The sequence below is a fragment of the Neophocaena asiaeorientalis genome, unplaced genomic scaffold, assembly GCF_003031525.2.
Source record: "Neophocaena asiaeorientalis asiaeorientalis breed wild unplaced genomic scaffold, Neophocaena_asiaeorientalis_V1.1 scaffold202, whole genome shotgun sequence".
NCBI classification, from domain to species: Eukaryota; Metazoa; Chordata; class Mammalia; order Artiodactyla; family Phocoenidae; genus Neophocaena; species Neophocaena asiaeorientalis.
In genome coordinates, this window is record NW_020172627.1 from 2,348,016 (window position 1) to 2,354,029 (window position 6,014).

A 6,014-nucleotide genomic window follows, 5' to 3' on the forward strand; every position below is an offset into this window, starting at 1 on the left:
TGAGCCCACGTGCTGCACCTACTGAAGCCCATGAGCTTAGAGCCCGTGCTCCTCAATAAGAGAAGCCACCGCAATGAGAAGCCCGCGCACTGCATCGAAGAGTACCTCCTGCTCGCCGCAAGTAGAGAAAGCCCACGCGAAGCAATGAAGACCCGACACAGCCGAAAAAAAAATTAAAAAATAAAGAATTTCGGCGCTGGAGTCTGGAATGAATACTGGCTCTACGGCTTTTTAGCTGTGAGCCAGTGTTCAAGTTACTAACTTCTCCATGCTATGATTTCCCATTTGCGACGTGTAATTGTAAAGGACCCTGCTTCGTAGACCGTGAGGATTAGAGGAGAATGCACCTGCAAAGCCCCGAATGCCCCCCACACACTCAGGTCGCTTCTGTCCATTGTTATTGTCTTTGTTGTTGATAGGGCTCTCTGCCTTACGCTTTCTGTACTGCACAAAAATCTTCTTTGTTATGTATGGAGAACATATCGGCTGGCTTCAGATTCTGATGGACTTTGCCACGCTCCCCTTGTCCCAGGATAGACAGTTACATACCTGGTAATATTCTAGTCCTTCTTCTGAAGCTCAACACAAATCCACTTTCCTAGGTCTCCCTCTGAATTCATGTCTCGTGGCACATTGTCTGCAATTTCATTGTAATGCTTATATCTGCCTTATGTCGGCCACACTTCCATCTATGGGGTCAGACAGTAAGCTCGACTCACCCCTTTAGCCCAGCACCTTGCATAGTGCCTGGCCCCCCAGGAAGAGTTTAATGAGTATTTGTTGAGTTAAATGGACTCTTGTCCCTAGCAACCTATTCTCTAAGTTTATACTGGTGCTACTGATCGAAAAGAGAGATGTGTTCCACTTTGGAAAGAGGAACCTGCGATTAGGAGCTGCAAACATCTCACCGAGTTTCCTGGAAACTGGATACTGAAGCGATAGTGGGCTTCAGGCCCCCTCATCCCCACTGTGTACCACGTGCAGCCTCGGACAGAAGCAGCAGTTTAGGGGCAAATGAATCATCACCGGCATTGCCTATTTACTTGTCATCTTCCCTTCAAAGAGGAATTTGATTTGAGACTCACGAAGGCTTTCAATATCCATTAGGTGGTAAACATTTCATTGGATGGTCTCTTGCACCTGCCCCAGTATACGTCAGCGCTCTCCTGCAGTTCTAATGTTCCCAGCTGCCCCAGATCTCTGTCTTAGGTTGTACAAACTTCCCGGATGATCACGCTGTTAAAAAACAACAACAACAAAAACCACACAGCTTATCTTTAGACTTCATATTGGATTCTCCTTGGACCTGCTCTGAAGTCTGGGCACACACTCCCTGTTAATGTGCCCAGCTGGGCATCCCTGAGGCTTGGAGCTGGCAGGACCCTTAGAAATGACCTCATTCTCTCATGTTACATATGAGGAATGACCCAAGGCCCCAGATCTCAGCAGAGCCCAGTGGGACCATTCTCCTGGCTTCCTGGAAGCTTCTTTTTATAAAGTGTCTTCACCCTTATCATAATGTGAAACTCACAACATAATGTTCTACTGAAATGAAACTTGGCTTCTCTGAATACCACTTCTCTCCTGTGCAAAGGTCTTGACTTACCAGTTTTTCCTTCTTCTCCAGATGACGATAAAATAACCAGCCAGGCAGATCTCATGGGGGCAGCCCCTAGCCAGCCAATGGGGACAGGCCCTCTTTGTTTCCCAAGAGCAGTAGTTTTTCCTGCCATCGACAGGATGGCAGCTCTAATCTCCAGCTTATCCCAGGGTTTTGAGGGGAAGGTGCAGGCTGGATGACTGACCAGTCTGCAGAGAAAGCTTGAAATTTTGTGCAGGCAGGGGATGGTGCAAGAGGTTCTCCCATTTGGATATATCAAATAGTATGTTTCCTTTGAGAGATCAGTGAGGTGTGGAATGGGGTAGAACACCGGGAAAAGAGGCTCAAGTGTGTTCCCAGGACATATATACCATTGGCAAGGTTTTGGCTCCAGGCTGAGCTGAAAGGGTAGGTGGGACTTCGAGACAATAACATGCAGCCTGCAGAAAGGAGCTGGTAAAAGCTTCCAGAATGGCTGTAGGCACCTGCATTCCAAGAAAGGAGCACTCAAGGACCAGGAGGACCAGGGAGCTGATGCTTACTGAGCCCCTGCCAACAACCAGATGCTTTACTTCACTGATAACATAATATTTGACTCTCAGTCAATTCTTGGAGGTAGGTACTTTTATTATTTCTTTTTTACAAATGGAGAAGTGGAGGCTCAGAAGGGTTACACGAGCTCTGGCCACATAGCTGGTGAAAAGCAGATCTAGGGCTCCAGCCTACATCTTGTACACTTGATGGTCAAAGTTCTCATCGATGCATCCCATTTCTTCATGGTCATGGCACAAAAAATTAGGAGCAAGACTTCTGGACTGGCAGTGCAAGGAGCTCGGGGGACACTCTCCCTACAAACCAACTATTTAACTGGAGGAAATTAAAAGTATCAATTATTTCGAATCTCTGGAAATTGTCCTAAGGGCATGTAGCAAACAGAGAAAAATTCATTCAAGAAAATCTACTAAATCTTGGTGAGAACAGGGAGGGTATATGGCACTTGAACCACTACCCCTTCCCTTATTCCCTCTCAGCTCTATCTCTTGGAAATTATTCCAGGCACCCCACTCTGGGCAGGGATGGCTAATAACATGGGGGTTCCCTCTACCTCTAGCATTCACTTTGCATTACAGTTTTGCCCCAAGCATTTGACAAATTGAATAACCTTTCGTGATAGGATCACTCAACAATGTGGAAATAGAAAGAAACTTCCTCAGCCTTATGAGGACATCTACAAAAGCCTAGGTATCATCATATTCAATGGTGAAAGAATGCTTTCCCCAAGAATCAGGAACAAGATAAGGATATCTGCTCTTGTTCTATTCACTGTTGTACTGGTGGTGGTAGCTAGGGAAATCAGGCAAGAAAGAGAAATAAAAGGCTTCCAAGGACTCTATCAAGAAAGTGAAGAGGCAACTTATAGAATGGGAGAAAATATTTGCAAATAATGTAACTGGTAAAAGTCTAGTATCCAGAATATGTTAAAAACCCTTACAATTCAAAATAAAAGGGCAAATAAACCAATTTTTTTTAAGGGGCAAAGCATTTGAATGGACATTTCTCAAAGAAGATATATAAATGGTCAATAATTACATGAAAGGTTGCCCCAAACCATTAGTCATTAGGGAAATGCATATCAAAACCATAATTAATGAATGACTATAATAAAAAAGTCAGACAATAACAAATGTTGGTGAAGATGTGAAGAAATCAGAACCCTCATACACTGTTGATGGTAAATGGTGCAGCCCCTTCAGAAAACTGGTGGTTTCTCAAGAAGTTAAACACCGATTTACCACTTAACCGGGCAATTCAACCCCTAAGTATATATCAAGGAAATGACTATATATGTCCACCCAGAAACTTGTACATGAAAATGTTCATAGCAGCATTATTCATAATAGGCACAAAATGGAAACAACCCAAACGTCCATCAACAGATGAATGGATAAACACAAGTAGTATAACCATATAATTGACTATTATACAACCATGAAAAGGAATAAAATAAAGATACATGTTACAACATGGGTGAGCCTTGAGAACTTTATGCTAAGTGAATAAAGCAAGTCACAAAAGACCACATATTACAATACAGGATTCGAATGACATGAAATGTCCAGAATAGGAAAATCTATAAAGACAGAAAGTAGATTAGTGGTTGCTTAGCATAGGAGTGGATTGGAGTGGAGAATAATTGCTAACGGGTAACAGGCTTTTCTTAGGGGCGATGAAAATGTTGTGATCTTAGATTGTGGTGAGGTCGATCATGAATATAATAAAGGACATTCAATTATACACTTTGGTGAATTTTATGGTACTTGAATTATATCTCAACCAAGTTATTTTAAAAACGAAAAAGATACTTTCAGACTGGTGGGAGAGAGATTGGAACACTGGGTGACCCCCCAGGGCGTGGCTCCTTGTGACTGGCGGTCCACTATGGCTCTCTAAGCTGGAGGGTGGCATCGACACCCTTTCCAGGCTCAAGCCCTGGAATCTGGATTTGAGACCTGCATTGGCCTTGCCCTGGAGATAAGCCTTGGTGATGTTTTCTGTTTCCTTACTTTGGGGTTTCCTCACTGAGAGGTCTCCACGGCAATAGGAACATGCACTCACACCGACTTGGGTGATTTGTAATCTGAAAAGCACTTTCCCCATCTTTCTTGGAGGACTCATTGCACCCATCCTGAGAGAAGTGCTGTTATTCCCACTTACTAGGGGAGCCTGAAACCAGAGAAGTGAAGGGGCTTGGCCCAGGTCAATCAACGTGTTAAGGGCAGATTTAACGATCCCCAGCCCAGGGTTCTACTTCCAATAGCTCTGTTCTACGTCTGCGCAACGTCTGCTCTGCCTTCTGCTGACAAAGGAAGGCGGGCTACAACAAGCTCAGCCCTTCTAGTCTGTTTCTCAGCAAGGACGGGTGTCATTACACATTTGCAGGGATAGCAGTAGCTAAGGATGTGGTTGTAGCATCTTGGGCTGAGAATCAAATGGAGACACGTGGTAGTCGCCTGCTTTTGAGGAAGGTGCCACTTTCTTGCCTGGTCCACTGACAGATGAAGGCTCTGGTCTCTTGAATGATCTCACCCAGACCCTTTTTTGGGGGGAGGGGGTGGGGTCAGCGATAAGAGTGTGGAAGAGCTTTACTTTGTTAACCTAGGTAAGCTCATAATCGCCTCAGCCTCTAATGCAGCATACCCAGCAGACTCCCTTAACTGATGGCAGCCACCAGGAAGCCTAGATGTGTCAGAATCACACGCATATCACCCAGAACTCCCAATGCCCGCCTCACCTCTAAGGCACATCCCAAACGCTGCTATAGCAGAGGTGTTTATTAAATGGGGTCTGAAAGCTCAGACATTATGCTTCCCAGTTTGCTTCCTGCAGCCTACTCACCTATCCAGCTCTGCTGACTCGGGCTGAGAATGGGGCAGGACCGTCGGGTTTCCCGGAGGCCTGTGCCACGAGGGTATCCTCCTCTCCACGTGACAGGTGGGGACCCTGGCTCCTCCCCACTTGGGACTCCTTCTGTGCACAGCAGGCCAGCCTGGGACACCTGGCCCATTCGGAATCAGGTGCCATCCCCGCCTACCCAGACCCATGTTCCATATTACTCATTCTCCCCCAGCTGTGACTCTCAGACTCTGAACTTCCTCCTCGGCGGCAGCTAAAGAAACAACGCCATTGCTTCCAACTCTGAAGGCTTGTGAGAACGTCTTTTCTCACTTGGTTTTTGTTTTTTTTTTTTTTAACATCTTTATTGGGGTATAATTGCTTTACAATGGTGTGTTCGTTTCTGCTTTATAACAAAGTGAATCAGCTATACATATACATATGTTCCCATATGTCTTCCCTCTTGCGTCTCCCTCCCTCCCACTCTCCCCATCCCACCCTTCCAGGCTGTCACAAAGCACCGAGCTAATATCCCTGTGCCTTGCGGCTGCTTCCCCCCAGCTATCTACCTTACTACGTTTGTTAGTGTGTATATGTCCATGACTCTCTCTCGCCCTGTCAAAACTCACCCTTCCCCCTCCCCATATCCTCAAGTCCGTTCTCCAGTAGGTCTGCGTCTTTATTCCTGTCTTACCCCTAGGTTCTTCATGACATTTTTTTTCCTTAAATTCCATATATATGTGTTAGCATACGGTATTTGTCTTTTTCTTTCTGACTTACTTCACTCTGTATGACAGACTCTAGGTCTATCCATCTCATTACAAATAACTCAATTTCATTTCTTTTTAAGGCTGAGTAATATTCCATTGTGTATATGTGCCACATCTTCTTTATCCATTCATCCGATGATGGGCGCTTAGGTTGTTTCCATCTCCGGGCTATTGTAAATAGAGCTGCAATGAACATTTTGGTACATGACTCTTTTTGAATTTTGGTTTTCTCAGGGTATATGCCCAGTAGT